General features: G+C 48.1%; 1 protein-coding gene across 1 annotated transcript in view; it reads left to right on the top strand.

Moving 5' to 3' along the window:
- The window catches only part of RSRC2 (arginine and serine rich coiled-coil 2), a 266,569-nt gene that overhangs the window by 185,625 nt on the left and 61,177 nt on the right, over nt 1-19,767 (top strand). The window lies entirely within an intron of this gene.

Below are 19,767 nucleotides of genomic sequence, written 5' to 3'. Positions count from 1 at the left end.
AAGGGTCCTTGGGTGCGCCTTGGGGCGGCCAGGCAGCATGTGCGTGATCGTCTGGCATTGAGTGCGCGGAGGACGCTGGGAGTTGTAGCGTAGTCGGGCGTCGTGGTGGTTGACCAGGGGTTCTAGCGCTGGGCGCGGTCATGTCGCGGACTGGCGCAGACTGGCTTGCCTTATGCGAGGCCGCTGCGCGGCCTCCATATGAGGGGAAGTGGGATGAGAGGAGCAGGTGGGAGCGGGGCGACGAATGTGAGTGTGGGGGGTGGAGCGGCGGGAAAACAGGCAAGGGGCACCAATTGGCGAAAAGACGAGAATCAAAATAGGCACAGAGAGAGTAGAGAGTGAGTTGGGCACAGAAAAAACAGAAGAGAACAGAATTATGCAGAGCAAAGCGGGTGCGGGCGGTGAGGCAGATGGGCAACAGCAATTAGGCACACGGAAGAAGCAATATGGGCACAGAGGGAACAATTAGGCACACAACACAGTTAAGGCAATTCAGGCAATACAATGTGAGTGCGGCGAGGAAGGCACAGTCAGGTGGAGCCGTGCAGCAGCGTGTGGCGTGACCTGCCTGCGAGCAGGGTCTGATTTAAACAAATTCATCCATAAATGGCATTTCCATTATTAATCCTTCTACTCAATACCAAATAAATTTGTTACACAAAGGTCTGGCCATTTGTCCTACTGCAACAAATAATTTTCCCAAGTTCATATATACCCGTACAAATGTGTACAATGAATTACTTTAAGGAGAGACCATGTGAAAGTAAATTGACAATCAATCAAATATCACTATTTTGACAGTACAGAAGAGCGGCATAAAAAGTATTCTACATACAATATACAATCATGATAGTTTAAAAATCTCAAAAAAAACCTTGAAATAAAATACAGCGTAATTAAAAAGATATAAAATTAATAAAAGGAATAATCATGAATCCAGTGATGAGATTTGCTTTCATATTTTAAGAGCACAAAATAAGAACGAGGCCGTACAATAACAAGTTAAAGGATCAGATAATGATTGTAAATAATAAATAGCAGGACGACATTGTCAAAAATTAAGAGTGCGCATAAGTGTGAGAATATATTTTTTCCTTTCCTCAGTGTAAAACCTGCACAAAATTAGCAAATGTAGTTTTGCATCGTGAATCCTTTTCTGGAATCACATGCTGTGCATTATTCCATGATCTAGTGGTTGGGTCTGGAATTCTTGTTTTTTTTTCTTGTTTTGGTCACTGTCGACCACCACTTAATGCAGGTACGTCCCCTGAGAGATGTCAGACGGTATCCTGGAAGTCAATGTGCGTGGTGGCCATCTTCAGATTATTTTTTCCGCCATTGGGTCTGGAAGCAACACGAGAAGCTCCGAAGAAAAGTTTTTGTTTGTCCCAGAAAAGACTTTAAAGGAGGACTAGCATCGTAGGATCATCGAAGAAACCAAACGATCAACGCCGCACACGAAGACAGTACAGGGCGTCCGTTTATACACCAAAGGACTAACCCGGTCCACAAATGGCGATGTAGGGGTCATGGCGAATACTCCTTTTCAAATTCTACCCCAAGAGCCGCCAAAAGTACGCACAGCGGCACGACGTATGCAATCTTCTTCGCTTTATACAAATGGATATTAAACATAATTCAGTACGGTTACTGCGTAGAGCTGGCTAAGCAACCTCCAAATAAAAGACCGAACAAGAAGATACTTTCCAAAGGAGAATTCGCTCAATTACTACAAGAGGTATGAGAACTTCAAAACAAAGATGCAATAGAGCAGGTACCACACAAGGAAAGGAACAAGAGTATTTACTCCATGTACTTTCTTATTCCAAAGGTGGATGGAACTTTACGCCCAATATTAGACCAAAGATTCCTAAAAAAATTCATGAAGACTTGGATACAAAATGACAACACTGCAAAGGTAGTACCTCCGCTGTAAACAGGAGACTAAATGGCAACCATAGACTTAAAGATGCATACTTGCACATTCCCACGAACAAAAGACACAAGGGTCTATTTAGATTTGTGGAGAACAAAACACACTACCAATTCAAGGTGCTAGCTTTCGGACTAAAATCTGCACCAAGAGCCTTCACAAAATGCCTAGCTGCAGTAGCCACTCATCTAAGACAAGGAATTCGTGTTTACCCGTACCTAGACGACTGGTTAGTAAAAGCAAGCCCCTACAATCTCTGCAAACCTATACAGCAGTTAATAGAAACACTAGTTCAACTCAGTTTCTCGATACACTGGGACAAATAGGCAACAGAATCAGAGCAACAAACTTTGTTGTCTTTGGACAGACAACACAATTTTAGGAAAGGTGTTCCCAAGCAAGAAGAGAACATTAGCATTGCTGAAGGAGACACATCTATACCACAGGGGGCAAGCTCGAACAGTGAGGACAGTGGGGAAACAGCTAGCAATGGATCTACACATGATCTAGGAATGGCTTCAAGAGCAGTGGTCACAGGCAACAGGGAGCTGGTAGTATCTAGTGGTTGTCACACACAGTTCAAGAGATGGCATGGTGGAGCAAAACAAACTTAGCACAGGGTAGACTTTTCACACATCCAACTTCAACAGTGACCATAACAGATGCTTCCCAGATAGGGGGGGGGGGGGGGCGCATTTGAAGAAACTCAACGAAAGGCTTGTGGATGCAACAGGATTCTGTCAAGCACATCAATTACCTGGAGTTAAAGATAGTGTTCCTAGCCTTGAAAGCCTTTCAGAACGAGCTCTAAGGGAAAAAGGTGTTAATACAAACAGAACACAATCACCATGTTTTACATAAACAAGCAAGGAGGGATACAGTCTTTAGCACACTCAACCCTAGCTCAACAATTGTGGAGATGGGCGAACCCAAAGAGGATAGACATTTTAGCAATACATCTGCCAGGAAAAGACAATGTAAAAGCAGACAGACCGAGCAGACAAACTCCAGCATCCCAGAAGTGGGAATTTAATCAATCAGAAGTCCACAAAATATTCAAGAAGTGGGGTACTCCACAAATTGACCTATTTGCAACTCCCCACAATGCAAACTGCCAACACTTCACATCCAGATAACCTTGCAAGCAGTCCCTAGGGAATGCTGTATGGATAGACAGGTCAGGGATATTTGCTTATGCTTTTCTACCACTACCCCTACTCTACAGGGTAATAGGCAAATGCAGAATCATCCACATGACTTTAATTCTCAAAGCACCACAGTGGGCCAGGTAGACGTTGTACTCCTAGATAATAGAGATAACTCAAGGGACAATGCTCAGGTTTCCAAGGACCTCTTAACAGTGCAAAACGGAAAGGTACTGCACCCATAACCAGAAAGCCTAAACCTGGCGGCATGGCTCCCGAGGACTTAGAATTTGCTCACCTCAAGCTACCAGAGAGTACAATGGCAGTGCGCCGAGAAGCTAAAAAACCAACAACAGGAAAATGTTACAGGAAAATCGAAAAGGTACTGTAGGAAGGTTGATCCCTGACTATGGTTGCCCCCAACTTTTTGCCTGGTGTTTTGCTGGTTTTCTGACTTAGTTGACCTGAGGCCCTGCTGTTCAGGACCTCAGGCCCACTGCTCTCTCTGTAAAATGGATTCCATGTACCTTAGGTACATATCTAAATTGGATACTGAGCCACCTTATCAGTCCCTGTACAGTGTACCTTAGGTACCCAGGGCATAGGTGTACCCAGGGCCTACCAGGGGCTGCAGCATGTATTATGCCACCCCTGGCTGGCCATCCAAATCAGACACAACTGGCTGCTTGACAGCTGGGGCAAGGTGGTGTAATCACCCTTTGCTTTAGATATAGTATACCTATATCTAACCCTAAAATGGACACACAGATCTCCTATCAGTCACTCCTATGGCAGGCCTTAACAATCCTGAAGGCAGAGTGCTTGGAATCGTGTGAGATGGTGCTCTAGCATGAGCTGAGCCTGTCTGCGGCTTTCGGGATCCATCCCTTAGCCGTTTCCATGATATCGCATACCATATACTCTTAAGTGCATTATAATCCTCACGGTTAAGTGCCAACTCTGGTATCGCTTTATCAAAACATGTCGAGTAAGGTGTCATACGAATTGGAATACTAACCCCTCGCCAATTCTGGCGACGGGGTTAGCATTCCACCCTTCTAGAGGGACACGACATGCATGTAACCTATAACCCGGTTAAAAGTCAGACAGAGCCTTAGCATCCACAAAATGGATGCTGCCACCGAGACACAAGTCTGCCCTCCTGCTGCTGGGAGTCCTCCCAGAGCAGGAGATAAGGACAAAGGGTTTCCTGCCAGGGGCGGTGCCAGCACCGTCCCAGACAGGGTTTTGTGTATTGTAGGTAGGCAGGGCTTTAGAGGAAGGTGACTGCACGTGGCACCCCGGTGCTCACTGTGCATAGGCTGGCTGGAACCAGTTCCAGGGACACTCCAGACCCTGTGCTGGGGAAAAGCCCGCCAAGGAAGTGGGTGTAACCACCCCCCTCCTGGTCCCACCCATAGGGCAGGACTTAGTCGCGTGCCAGCCCCCTTTTCCCAGATAAAGGTAGGGACTGGCCCCCTTCCAAATCAGATCATCTTTGGAATCAAGACACGACTTTCTGCGAAAGGACTTCAAGATTTCCTTCTTCAAGATTCTCCCTTGTGACTAAGGAGTAGTCACCCTGCATCCGCAGGCACCATCTAAGAACACTGCGGTCTGCTGCAAGTCCTTCCTCCGGAATCCGACTGCCCAGCTCGACGAGAACCGGCTTCCCTGGCACCTCTGACCTCTACCCGCCTCTACAGCCCAGCTGAGAACCGTGGGTGCGACGAGACCTCAAGGGACCGGCCATCTTCAAGACTGCACGACTTCTTTCCAGCAAGCCCGCCGAGTAATCTACTGGTGAGTGCTTTGGGGTCCGAGAAGCCCCGACTCTGAGCAGCTCCAGCTCCGAAGTGCAGCCCCCCAGCATCTCCACGATCTGCGTGGGGCCCTTCTGCTTTCCGCTGCTCACCGCGTTGTTTGGCTACTAGCCCGTTGGCTTGTGGCCTTCCTGACGACGCCCGACGACATTTCTGCTGCTGGTCTGGTTGCTCCAGACTGGCCCTTGCTCCCTTCCAGAAGAGGAGCACCCCGGACCCTCCTGGTCCACTCAAGACGCCATTTTGAGTCCACCGCGTGGGCTTGAATTAGCCAAGGCTTGTTGCCCAATCCTGGGTAACTTCGACGCCGACAACTTCATCCGTCGTGGGACAGCTCGCACCTCCATCCTGGTCGCCGACAACGCCTCCTGGTCCGAGAGACTGCAGAGCCCAGCAGCGCCCACTCACCTGACTGCGGTGACTTCGCCCGGTGCCATCCTGGTGCCCACTTAATCACTGGCTAGTGATTCAAGAACTTGGTCCCCTCTGCTTTCAGGTTTTCTTCTTCCTTGATCCAGGCTTGGATCCATCGAACTTTTCTTCACTGGTCGCCTGCCAGCAACTTCTTCCTTCCAGGCTCCTGGTCCGGCAACGAGATCCCAGACGTCTTTTCAGACCTATGCAGCTGCAGCCCCTGGGCTAGGTAACTTCGGCACTCCGGTGTCCCAGCATAGCCTCACTATCCAAGGGTCAGGATCCACTGTCGTTTTCTCCCTACCAGGTCGGGTTCGCCCGTGAACACTAACTTTGTGAATTCTAGCTTCCATAGACTTTGTCCCGCATCCCGCGTGAGAGTGCACACTCTGCACCCGAGTCCCCTGGGCCTCCTAGTAGTAATCTAACAATTCCCTAGTCAAGTCCTAGCGATTCCAAAGCCTATTAGAACTGTTACTTACCTGCTAGTAATTCGCATTCCACTTTTAAAGTATATGGTTTTTCGTGCCCCTCGGGCATTTGTGTATAACGTGCTAACTTAAAGTATTTTCGTAAGAGTTTTGTTGTGTGCTTAGCTCCCTGCCTCATAAAGAGCCAGGGTAGTCTTGTTATAAATAAATACACTGTTTATTTTCATAACAACTTGTGTGGTGTCCTTTCACTGGGTGTTCAAGGGGTAATGTGATGGTAAAACAGCTGGCTTAACACGCCCTCTAGAGTCTTAGCCTTAGACTGCTCGTATCCATGCTACTAGGATAGCTGGTCTATAAGGTTGACTTACAACCAATCATCAATAAGGGTTGTTTGGACTGATATATAGTGATCACTAGAATAGTGAGCACTGCACATCAGGCCAACTTCTCACATTGGTGAGCAGCGGTTGGGATTTGAGCTTGCTGTTGTTTTACCACACATGCCCTAAGAATATCTTGTGAAAGATCACATAAGTACTAAAGGTACATATAACTTAGCTTAGAATACTCTGAGTTCTACTGAACCAGCTTTTGTAGCTCCTAGGGCCTAGCACACCCTAAACTACAACTCTAGCAAGGGATCAGTAGGCAAACATATAGTGTAGGTAAGTGCACCACTTACACCTCACTAGAAAAGCATGTCGACTCAGGGGGACTCTACTGAGACTCCCCTGGTCAGTGTTGACCCTCCACAGGTCACTTCAAGATATGCAGCTCTCAGTTTCCATGAGATGAGACAGATCTGTGTCTCCAGAAAACTGAAGCAGGGGTCTAACCCCACCACTTCCTTTCTGATAGGTCTCTTAGAGACATATGATGCCAGAAAGCTTTCTCAGTTACATGAGAACATGGCAGCCTTAGAGGGAACCTCTGGGGATCCAGACCTCCCCAACACTGATACTGCAGTGGAGGAGGAGGATCAAGAGGAACTCTCTGGGGATGAGGTAGACAAAGGTCTTGAGGTAGTCAGAAGGCTAACTAGGACCAACTTAGACCTACTTGGGGAAGGATCTGGGGGACCCCCAGTACTGACCCGAATGAGGCCTAACCTTGGAGTTAGGAGAGATAGATCTCTTTCTAGGGACTCCAATAGGTCTCTGCACTCTAATGCCTCTTCCCAGAGGAGAAGGAGCTCTCCCCAGTGGAGATGGACTTCCCCTCAGAGAAGAGAGCATGAAGCAAGGATGAGACAAGCCAAACTGAGGATTGAAAGGGAAGAACTTGCCCTGGCCAAAGAGAAGCTTGCCTTTGCTAGAGAGCAGCAGATGTGTTGGGTTAGCTCCCACTGGTGGCAGCAATCTCCCAAGAGATAGAGAGAAGGGTTTAGATACTAAACACCTGACTAAAATAGTGCCCCCCTTTAAGCAAGGGGATGATATCCAGAAATGGATGGCTGCTCTGGAGAGGGCCTGCACTGTGCAGTGCATTCCCCAGAGTCAGTGGGCAGCTATACTGTGGCTCTCCTTTGATGGTAAAGGTAGAGATAAGCTCCTCACTACAAGAGTGGAGGATGCTAACAATTACCAGGTCCTGAAAAATGCACTGGTTGATGGGTTTGGCTTAACCACTGAGCAGTACAGGTTGCTGTTCAGAGACACCCAGAAAACTCAGTCTCAGGACTGGTCAGACTTTGTTGATTGTGCCACTAAGGCTTTGGAAGGCTGGCTACTGGGTAGTAAGGTTACTGATTTCAAGGGATTGTATAATCTAATTATGAGAGAGCAAGTCTTAAATAATTGTCAGAACCAGTTATTACACCAGCACCTGGTAGACTCTGATCTGACCTCTCCACAAGAATTGGGTAAGAGGGCAGACAAATGGGTCAGAACCAGGATTAGGCCCAAGAACCAAGGTGGTGACCAGAAAAAGGAATCAACCAAGCCTCAAGAGAAGGGTGGGAATAAATCTTCAGATCAAACCACATCAGGGCCCCAAAAATCCTCTGAGGGGGGTGGGTCCCAGAATCCTTCCAACAACCAGAAGAAACCTTATTGTTATCCCTGTAAACAGGTGGGTCATTTAAAAACTGACAGCAGTTGCCCAAAGAATAACAATAAGGAAAACATACCCCCAAGTAACATTCCCAAACCTCCTGTTACTACTAGTAGTAATCCCCCAGGTGGTGGGAGTGCCCCCAAGAATTTGGGTGCATTTACTTTGGGAGTTCCTGGGGACTCTGGCCTAACCAGGTCCCCAAACTTAGATACTCTTGTCTGTGAGACTGGCATGGGGTTTGCCAACTTCACAACTTGTCCCAACACTTTGGGCAAGTACAGACAGGAGCCCCTCATCAATGGTATAAAAGTTGAGGCCTATAGAGATACAGGGGCTAGCATCACCATGGTGACTGAGAGTCTAGTCCCCTCAAGGCAACTTTTACCTGGTGCCACATACCAGGTGACCAATATTGATGGAGTACAGAGAGATCATCCCATGGCAGTGGTCAATCTCAGCTGGGGAGGTGTCACTGGCCACAAGAGTGGCAGTGTCACCAAACTTGCCTGTAGATTGCCTACTGGGGAATGATTTAGAGCTCTCAGCCTGGGCTGAAGTAGAGCAAGAAACCCATTCTAGAATGGTTAACATCCATGGTAAGGGTAGTGGGGCAGTGGTAGCCACAGCCCCAGTCCAAGATATCCTCCCTGAACAGGTCAGGAGGGTTGTGCCAGTCACAACCCAATCTCAGACAACTTCCTTCCCAGAACAGGTTGTCAAGGCTGTCATGGTAACAGCCCACACCCAAACTGAGCCCCCTCCTGAAAAGGTTGGGAGAGTTGTGATGGCCACAGCTCAAACTCAGACAGATGACAGTGTTGTGAAGCCTGAAACTATGGATCACTCCACTCAGACAGAGAGTATTGAGGAGGAAGAGAAATCTCCCTCCCACCAGACTTTAGGAAAGGATCAGCCTCCTCAGGGAACTGATCTGACCCCTTGTGAAGAAACTGCCACAGAGGTAGTCAGGCCTAGCCTGGCAGAACCCCTGATGTCAGTGGACCCTTCCAAGATGGGACCCAGTCTGGAGCAGGTAACCTGCCCCTCTCTACCCTGCCTCAGTCAGCCCAGGGCTGTAGAGGTCAGGGAGGCCAGTGTTGGACCCCAAAGGGCCCCCTGTCCAAAAGAATTTCCCAATCAGCAGATTAAGGGCACTGAAGCTAGTAGTCCTAGCCAAGTGAAAATAAAACATACTCCTGAGGGATCCCCCTTAAAATTAGTTAGGGACCTCCCACAGATGGACACTGTTGGGCACAGCCAAACTTGGGACCTGAGGGCCCCAGACCTGACCTGTCCCTCCAGTAAGCCAAACAGAGGGACCCAACCTCCAGCTGTAGGTAGCCAGAGGTTGACCCTGAGAGCCCAAAACAACTCAGTCTTGGAAAGAAAGGCCTATATGGTGGAAAATGATTGGAGGAAGCTGAGCCCAAAATTAGTGGAGCCTCACTTCAGTACTCCATTTCAGCACCAGCCTTTTTCTTTGACAAAACACACCACAGGTAGAGATTCCCTATGGTGGAGACCCTCAGACACCCTTAGGGTGAGGGATTGCTTAGTGGACCATGACATAGGGGGTAACCATGCCAGTGCTGGTACTTCCTTAAATGGCCACTTAGGCAATATAGGCTTACCTGGACAAGGATAGCCTTATCTCCTTTCGTTTGGGGGGGGGTTATGTAGGAAGGTTGATCCCTGACTATGGTTGCCCCCAACTTTTTGCCTGGTGTTTTGCTGGTTTTCTGACTTAGTTGACCTGAGGCCCTGCTGTTCAGGACCTCAGGCCCACTGCTCTCTCTGTAAAATGGATTCCATGTACCTTAGGTACATATCTAAATTGGATACTGAGCCACCTTATCAGTCCCTGTACAGTGTAACTTAGGTACCCAGGGCATAGGTGTACCCAGGGCCTACCAGGGGCTGCAGCATGTATTATGCCACCCCTGGCTGGCCATCCAAATCTGTCACAACTGGCTGCTTGACAGCTGGGGCAAGGTGGTGTAATCACCCTTTGCTTTAGATATAGTATACCTATATCTAACCCTAAAATGGACACACAGATCTCCTATCAGTCACTCCTATGGCAGGCCTTAACAATCCTGAAGGCAGAGTGCTTGGAATCGTGTGAGATGGTGCTCTAGCATGAGCTGAGCCTGTCTGCGGCTTTCGGGATCCATCCCTTAGCCGTTTCCATGATATCGCATACCATATACTCTTAAGTGCATTATAATCCTCGCGGTTATGTGCCAACTCTGGTATCGCTTTATCAAAACATGTCGAGTAAGGTGTCATACGAATTGGAATACTAACCCCTCGCCAATTCTGGCGACGGGGTTAGCATTCCACCCTTCTAGAGGGACACGACATGCATGTAACCTATAACCCGGTTAAAAGTCAGACAGAGCCTTAGCATCCACAAAATGGATGCTGCCACCGAGACACAAGTCTGCCCTCCTGCTGCTGGGAGTCCTCCCAGAGCAGGAGATAAGGACAAAGGGTTTCCTGCCAGGGGCGGTGCCAGCACCGTCCCAGACAGGGTTTTGTGTATTGTAGGTAGGCAGGGCTTTAGAGGAAGGTGACTGCACGTGGCACCCCGGTGCTCACTGTGCATAGGCTGGCTGGAACCAGTTCCAGGGACACTCCAGACCCTGTGCTGGGGAAAAGCCCGCCAAGGAAGTGGGTGTAACCACCCCCCTCCTGGTCCCACCCATAGGGCAGGACTTAGTCGCGTGCCAGCCCCCTTTTCCCAGATAAAGGTAGGGACTGGCCCCCTTCCAAATCAGATCATCTTTGGAATCAAGACACGACTTTCTGCGAAAGGACTTCAAGATTTCCTTCTTCAAGATTCTCCCTTGTGACTAAGGAGTAGTCACCCTGCATCCGCAGGCACCATCTAAGAACACTGCGGTCTGCTGCAAGTCCTTCCTCCGGAATCCGACTGCCCAGCTCGACGAGAACCGGCTTCCCTGGCACCTCTGACCTCTACCCGCCTCTACAGCCCAGCTGAGAACCGTGGGTGCGACGAGACCTCAAGGGACCGGCCATCTTCAAGACTGCACGACTTCTTTCCAGCAAGCCCGCCGAGTAATCTACTGGTGAGTGCTTTGGGGTCCGAGAAGCCCCGACTCTGAGCAGCTCCAGCTCCGAAGTGCAGCCCCCCAGCATCTCCACGATCTGCGTGGGGCCCTTCTGCTTTCCGCTGCTCACCGCGTTGTTTGGCTACTAGCCCGTTGGCTTGTGGCCTTCCTGACGACGCCCGACGACATTTCTGCTGCTGGTCTGGTTGCTCCAGACTGGCCCTTGCTCCCTTCCAGAAGAGGAGCACCCCGGACCCTCCTGGTCCACTCAAGACGCCATTTTGAGTCCACCGCGTGGGCTTGAGTTAGCCAAGGCTTGTTGCCCAATCCTGGGTAACTTCGACGCCGACAACTTCATCCGTCGTGGGACAGCTCGCACCTCCATCCTGGTCGCCGACAACGCCTCCTGGTCCGAGAGACTGCAGAGCCCAGCAGCGCCCACTCACCTGACTGCGGTGACTTCGCCCGGTGCCATCCTGGTGCCCACTTAATCACTGGCTAGTGATTCAAGAACTTGGTCCCCTCTGCTTTCAGGTTTTCTTCTTCCTTGATCCAGGCTTGGATCCATCGAACTTTTCTTCACTGGTCGCCTGCCAGCAACTTCTTCCTTCCAGGCTCCTGGTCCGGCAACGAGATCCCCGACGTCTTTTCAGACCTATGCAGCTGCAGCCCCTGGGCTAGGTAACTTCGGCACTCCGGTGTCCCAGCATAGCCTCACTATCCAAGGGTCAGGATCCACTGTCGTTTTCTCCCTACCAGGTCGGGTTAGCCCGTGAACACTAACTTTGTGAATTCTAGCTTCCATAGACTTTGTCCCGCATCCCGCGTGAGAGTGCACACTCTGCACCCGAGTCCCCTGGGCCTCCTAGTAGTAATCTAACAATTCCCTAGTCAAGTCCTAGCGATTCCAAAGCCTATTAGAACTGTTACTTACCTGCTAGTAATTCGCATTCCACTTTTAAAGTATATGGTTTTTCGTGCCCCTCGGGCATTTGTGTATAACGTGCTAACTTAAAGTATTTTCGTAAGAGTTTTGTTGTGTGCTTAGCTCCCTGCCTCATAAAGAGCCAGGGTAGTCTTGTTATAAATAAATACACTGTTTATTTTCATAACAACTTGTGTGGTGTCCTTTCACTGGGTGTTCAAGGGGTAATGTGATGGTAAAACAGCTGGCTTAACACGCCCTCTAGAGTCTTAGCCTTAGACTGCTCGTATCCATGCTACTAGGATAGCTGGTCTATAAGGTTGACTTACAACCAATCATCAATAAGGGTTGTTTGGACTGATATATAGTGATCACTAGAATAGTGAGCACTGCACATCAGGCCAACTTCTCACAGGTACTCTCAATGGTGCCTTAAAGAACATCTTTCAAAAAAGATCACAAGGGAAACAACAGTTCTAAAATACTTAAAGCATTTACTACACAATAAACTAAGCTACACATCTATAAGGGTGCACGTAGCAGCAATTTGATGCGTATACAAGAGGAGTAATAAGGGAAAGGTTTTTCATGTCCCATGTAGTCAAAAGGTTCCTAGAAGGAGCAAAAAGAATAGCACCTCCAAAGAGGATTCCAGCACCTACATAGAACCTCAATATAGAGCTTGCACAGCTAATGAAAGCCCCATTCAAACCACTACACAAAGCAACGCTGTAAATGCTCACACTAAAAACAGCGTTTTTAGTAGCAATTACATTGCTGCATAGAGTAAGTGAATTACAAGCACTAACACTACAAGAGCCCTACTTCCAAATACATAATGACCGAATTGTCATGAGAACAGATCCACACTTTATGCCTAAGGTGGTATTAAAGTTCACATAAACAAAACTATACTAATTCCAAGCTTCTTTCAGAAACCAAAGTCTCCAGCAGAAAAAGCATTTCCCACTCTTGACACCAGAAAGGCAGTCCTGTATTACATGGAAAATACCAAGGAATAAAGGAAAACAAAACAATTCTTTGTAGCTTTTGCCAGTAGTTTTCTCGGACGACCAGTGACCAAAAACACCATTGCAAGATGGATATCACAAACCATACATTTATGCCACAAACAAGCAGGTCAAACATTACAATGAGTCCCACGGGCTCACTCAACAAGGAAGAAAGGAGCAACAGTCACTTTTCTAGCAAATACTCCCATCCAAGACATTTGCCTAGCTGCAACATGGTCTTCAGTGCACACGTTCACTAAGTATTGCTATGTGGACATATTCAAAAGAATAAGGAGAGACCAGTAGGCCAAAAGGTCTTACAACATATTTTCACAAACCAGCGGTACTCTTCCACCCAACCACCACAAAACTAGCAAACCTCTACAAAGTCTATGCAAAGCATATGAATCAAGAAAAGATTCACGCTGCAAAACGTATAGTTTCTTACCTGTCGGTGTCGTTTTTCAGCTTGAAGAATTTTCTGGATTCATTAGCCAACCCACGCTCCTCCACCAGAAAGATGACACAGGAGGAAATGGGGGAAAAAAAAGATTGACGATTGCAACCAAAGGTGAGAGCTTTCGGAGGAAGCACATTGACGTCACAGAAAAACACCAAATGGTGGTATGTCGATGCCCACCAACAACAACAAAACAAGCATTGGCATAGCCACTAGGTCTCGCCTCTGGGACCTTTTAAGTTTTTATCCAGGCAGCACATTATCTATTATATTAGCCATTCAATATATTCAATTTTGGGGTAAATCAATGGCAGAAGACAATTCACATGCTGTCAAAAAAGCCATCAAATAAATGAATATGCAAACACATTAGTAATAATGATTGTTTTGTCAGAAATTGATTGATACCTTGATTAACACCTTCGCCGCTCAGCACATTCATGCATTCATGACGAGCTGGGCTCGTCATGAGCGTGTGAGCGCCCTGCTTCATGACGAGCCCAGCTCGTCATGAGCGTGGAAGGGGTTAACTGCAAGAAGGCATCGGACCAGGTGTTTGCTATGTGCTGATTTGCTTCTTTGTTCGTTCAACCCCACGCTTCATGCAAAGCACAGACATACCCAGTTGGAGCAATGCTGTATTCGAGTATGGACTTGAAGCTCCACCCACTCTCCACCCATATTTTTCGTTGACTTGCTTCATTGTCATTTGTAAATGCTGCCTTCGGATTCATTAATAGGCTTGTTAGTCCCTCCTTAATACCTCTTTGTCTTCATTTATAACCTCCCATGAGGGCTGGCCCTTTTACTTTGGATTTAATCAGTAAGCACTATTTTCTTTAATGAGTTTCTCCTACTGGAGGCACAACATGCTCGTCTGTGTGTTCAATGTCCCTCTACATAGTACGCACATGGCATAGCTGAAGGCCATACTACATACATGCACCATGCCCATAGGCTGTGCCCTCTGTGTGTTCCATTGTATGTAGTGGACATCGCACTTGCACCTACATTGTGATATGTGCTATGTATGTTGCACACACAAGGCATGGCTTATAGCCATGCCCTATGCATGGTACATCCATGTCATACAGTTGTTGTATATCAGATGTCACTGTAGGAAGCGCAATGCCGAAGGCATGCCTCGTGCTACATTCCGCTGTACTGTGTATCTACATATGTAGTGCGCCATATGGAGGCCACCGCTGCATACAAAGTTGTGTATAGCCCGTGATTCTGCCTGCGTGCAGTGGCGAAGGGTATGACCAAAGGCCAGGCTTTGCGGCCTTGCTCGCAGGTGTATGCCCGTGTAAGCCCTCCATACTCTGCGCACTATGCGGTCATGCTTTTTGGGTTCTAAATCCTTGGATGAAGAAGGGAGACTGGCGGGAGGTGACCCAAGTTATCAGTGGAACACTTGTCTGGTTGGCACGCAGGGGGTAGTAGTTGGTACCGGTGACTGGCATGTGATGTCGGTGAAGGGGCAGTGCAGCCCACTAAAATATGTGAGGGGTCGGTTTCACTCGCAGTGGCAGGCCTCAAGGAACCTTCAGGGCCCAATTTTCACATGGGCTTCCTGGCTCAGCTTGCTGCTTGTGGGGTTCCCAGGCAAACCAGCCTCGCCAAACCCAGCTTCCGGGGTAGGTGACACGGAGTTTGAGAACCTACCCCGGACCTATAAATAATTCACTGACTTGTTCTTTGTCTGTGCCAAGTTCAAAGCTGCGGCCCATGCGAGTGGGAGGTCCCCGCATTCTTGGAACTGCTGTCAGTGGGTCCCAGAAGGGAGGGGGTGCACATACATGGCTTTAACTCAATTTTAGAAGAGGAGTCTGCGGAGCAGCTGCTGGTACAAATACTTCCAGAGCCGAGAGGGTTGAGCACGCCCAGCTGGAAGAGAGAGCACAGAGAAGGCCCAGAAACGTGCATTCCACTGCGGGGATGGGGGTGTATAGGCTGCAGACGAAAGCAACAAGTCCAAAATCACAGGAGGGGTACGAAAACAAAGGGAGGGGTGAAAACAGGGGAAAAGGGGGTGAATTCAGAGGGTATAGAGGTGCAAAAAAGAGAGTTAAGGGCGCCGCTGCATATGGAGGAATGGGGTGAAAACGGGGAAGGGCCACAAACTGAGGGAAACATTGAATACAGAGAACAGAGTAAAAACAGGAGAAACAAGAGGGCCAAAATGGTGGGAAATCAGTGACAGAGGAAATAATCTCAACACAAAATCCAAAAGGACACAGAGGGAGAAGGTGCATGTTAACTCGAAGAGAACAGGATGTGGAAATCCAAAGAAAGACTGAAAGCTGATGGTAAAGATTGAAACGCGGAGAAGTGGCTGAAGAGACAAGTAGCACATAACTTTGGAATCAAACTCACACGACAGGAACCCAGAAGGGAAACCTCAAAGACGCCGAATACGGCAGAAGAAAACAAGCGCGCGCGGCCACGCTAATTAACAAGCGGTCTTCACTTTTCAACTGCTTGTGGCGGCACCCACCTTGCGGGAGCGAGCAGCTTGCGCACCGCTGCTCGCTCCCGGAAGGTGGATGCCACCACAATTGCGAGTGCTTGAAAAGTGAAGACCGATTGCTAAAGGCCCTCTCCTAGAACAGTGCATTCGCGCTGCCTAGGCGACACCTGAATAGAGAAAAAATACTACAATTCCGAACCCAATCACTAGATGGCGGAATAATGCACAGGATGTAAATCCAGATAATTCTTCAAGCTGCAAAACTACACCGACAGGTAAAATATACGTTTTGTTTTAGATTCTGTATATAGAGATAGATCACTATATGATATATCAAACAACTTTACAAATAATATATCTGTATGTGTTTCTGCTTTTATAAGTTACTGTGTGAGACAGTACATACACAACATTCTAGGCTGTACAAAAGGGTAAAGTGACATGTGTTGATATAGTTGTATGTTTCTTAGCGTTTGCAGTTTGTTACAGGGACGCAAAGCTTACTTTTTGCTAGCTGACCTTCTCAAGCTTAAGAAATTGAGGGGAGCCTATTTCTATAAAACCTGTTTCGATATTCCTTTCTTGTACAGAGAGGAATATTGGATATTATCATTTGCCTTTCCTTTCAGCTAATCATGCCTTAGTATTTTTATTAGCCGAAACTGAGGGCTTTTTTTTACTTGGTGACTAAAAGATATTAAACAGAATACCCTTTTCTTCCCAGTACTTTACCTTTAAAAATGTGCTATAAGTAAGGGGAGGATTCTTCATAGCAATATTTAGTTGAAACCCCACCCCCCTTTCTTTAACCCGTTCCGTGCTCCCGTCAGCCGTCGGGAGCACTCCCTCCCTGGTGCTGCGAACGACCGTTGGCCGTCGCAGCCCCGCCCACCCTTCAGAATGCAGGCGTGAATACTCGATTTAGCAATCTTCCCAAAATGTCTTAGTTCTTTATATTTTTTTAGAATCTAAGAAAAGATTTGAAATGGGATCTCTGCATCTATTGGACTTGTCAACGGTTGGAATTATTTGAGGTATTGCCCTTCATGAACACTCAGTTAGTTTTTTCACAATTGACTAGGGATGCACTATACTTCTTTAGAATTCTCTCGGGGTGTTTGGTCTTCGGTGTTTGCTTTTATCCACAGAGCAGTGGATAGAAATTTATCACACATGCATGAGCTTCATACTTCTACCATTAACTAAGGCTACTTTTTTTCCCCATTACGTTATGCTTACTGTGAGAAAGTGGCTCTATATATACTGGACCAGAATAAGGTACAGTGTGTATAGAGTCCACAAACCCCAGAGGTATAACCGAGGTTAAAGCCATGTGTGACCTTACTCTCTAAAGTGGTAGCTTGGTCGAGCAGTAAGGCAGTACCAGAGGACCGTGTGAAGCATTTGTTGCACACACTGTCAGCAAAAGGTTTCACACACAAATTTAAAGACTGAACTCCAGGCCAATTGTTTTTATATCAAGAGATATAGTTGTTTTATTTCTAGAACCAACAGGTATCAAAATGTACTGTTCTTCATATGAGAGGTCTCAGATGAGTACTTTGCAGAAAGGCAATTAACTTGGTAAATACAATAGGTACAGGGGTTGCAGTAGGCAACACCATTCTACACACAATTTAGCATTGAGCTCAATGGATTTCCTTATATAAACACAGTTGATTACTTTGTAGATTACGTTGGTAATTCCAGGACTGGCTCCTAGGTTCAGTCCTGGGGTGTAAGCTGAAAACAGTTTAGCAAAAACGTTTTAGGTATTGTAGTGATTTTTCAGGAATAAAAAGCTATTTTAAAAGTTCACACTTGGAAACTTTTCAACAGAAGTCTGGCAATGTTATCCAATGGAAGAAAATTCAGGTTGCAGGTAAAGTACGATCTCGTTACTTTTGTAATCCAGTACTGGGCTCCTGGGGCCAGCACTGAGGTCTCAACTTAAAATAGACAAGTTACTACGTTTCAGTATTTCGGATGATTTTTAAAGAATATTTCTAGTTTTCAAAAGTAGACACTTGGAAGACATTTCATAGAAAAGCAGACAATGGATTCCTATGGAGAAAATACAAGTTACTAGTAAACCCGCTAGGGATTTCTTATGCGTTTCCGTACTGGGCTACAGGGTACAGTACTGGTTCCTCTCCTGCTCACAGGTGAGTATTTCGGAATTCGGATGATTTTGTATGAATATTTTACGTTTTTAAAAGTAGACACTTAGAAGATTTTTCGAGTTAAACCAGTCAATGTTATTCAATGGCGGGTAAGTGAGTTACCGGTTTCCTGGTGAGTACTCGACTGGTGAAGTTGTGGTTCTGGGCATAGACTCAGGGGTCCCCCAGTGTCCGGTAGGTACAGTTGGTTCACCCTCAGCGGCGCAGGGGCGGCCGGGTGCAGAGCTAGTTGGGCCCAATATTATCCAATGGGGGACCGGGGGCTCCGGTTGGTGGCTGCTGGCTAGCAGGCCAAGTGGCTGTGGGAACTGGGCTCCTGGTCACTTGCTTAGGGCAAACGGGGAAGTAGGATAGGGTACAGGTTGCACTGCCAGGGGCACTCAGGCGGCTGGGTGCAGGGTGCTTTTGAGCCGTCCATCTGGCACTCGGTGTTATTCAATGAGGAACTTGAAAAGGGAACAAAGGCTGCAGGCTCGGGGACGGAGTATCTTCTGGAGCGACCAACACTTTGAGGGGTACGTTTGTATCTTGGAAGGTAGGTAGGCACCCAGGAGTTGGGCACAGGGGGCCGTGGAGCACCGAGTGCAGGTGTCTTTTGAGGTCGGGAAATCATACGCCCTGCTGGTCGTGGTCGGAGGGGTCCTTTGTCCTGAGGCTGCAGGTGTCGTCGGGTTCATCGAGGAGGGTCTTTGGGTCACAGGACTTTGGGTCCCAGTCGCTGGGGGGACGTCCTCGTGGTCCTGGATCTCTCGGGCACGGGCCGGGCTCGGCGGGTGCAGAGTGGGTTGGTCCGGAGGTTCCTGGCTGGCACCAGGGCTGCTGGTGCAAGTCCCAGGCTTTAAGAGGGTCAAGGCAGGTCCTCTGGGTGTCACAAGGTTGATGTCCGCAGTAGTCACCGGGATTAGGCAGGAGCAGGTTCCAGGATCGACAGGCCGGTAGGGCTGGGGTCAAGTCAGTTGGTGTCGTCCTGTTAGCAGCTGCACGGCAGTTCTTCTTCCTCTTGATCTTCTTTCTTCTTTTCTTATCGGGATCTGAGGAAGGAAGGTTCAGGGATCCCCTAAATACCGAATTTAGTTGCGTTACAGGTAGGGCAATGGCAGGGACCAATAGGTCCCTGTCCTGGGGTGGGTACACCAACTAGCCTGCTCCTCTTCTTTGGGAGGGGGGCAGGAACCTAGCTGTGATTGTGCAGGGATCCCCATCTTCAAGATGGGCAGAGCCCAGCGTCGTGCTTCACCTAGTCTCCCCCACCTGAGAAGTGGGGTTGGTATAGGCTAGCACACCCCCCTTCCTGACATAGTTTTTCCCCGACAGTCTTCCCGCCAGAGTGGGGGTCAGAACTGGTGGGGGCCTTTAAAGCTTCCCCCTGCCCATACTGGGGGAGGAGACCTAGCCTCTCGCCCAGGATGTGCATTGTTGCAGGCCCAGGAGAGACGGTGGCTCTCCACCCAGGGGTCCAGCAACATGTCTGCTGTGTGGCAGCTGGGAGAAAGTGCCATCTTTCTTGCCTTGGTATGCTCCCATTTTTTTTCTGAACTGCTGATGTGCTTTGACTGAGTGTGCCCTGGGTTACTACCAACCAGGTAAACTGTGTTGAAACTAAAACCCAACTGGCATCTCTGGTCACCTATCGGCCCCTAGTTTGCAGGCTGAGTGTCTAAGTACAGAACTAAACAAAGAGTCGTCATGGCACGCATGAGCCCTGTGCCCCTACATTACCCAGGGCCATTCCTGGTCACTGTGTGCAGTGATGCCATTTAAGAGTATATGGTGCTGGGAGGTTGTCATTACGAACTCCACAGCACCATAATGGCTACACTGAAGACACTTACTCC

The sequence above is a fragment of the Lissotriton helveticus genome, chromosome 11, assembly GCF_964261635.1.
Source record: "Lissotriton helveticus chromosome 11, aLisHel1.1, whole genome shotgun sequence".
NCBI classification, from domain to species: Eukaryota; Metazoa; Chordata; class Amphibia; order Caudata; family Salamandridae; genus Lissotriton; species Lissotriton helveticus.
Note: the sequence above shows the minus strand (reverse complement) of the source record. Positions and strands in the feature narration are given on the sequence as shown.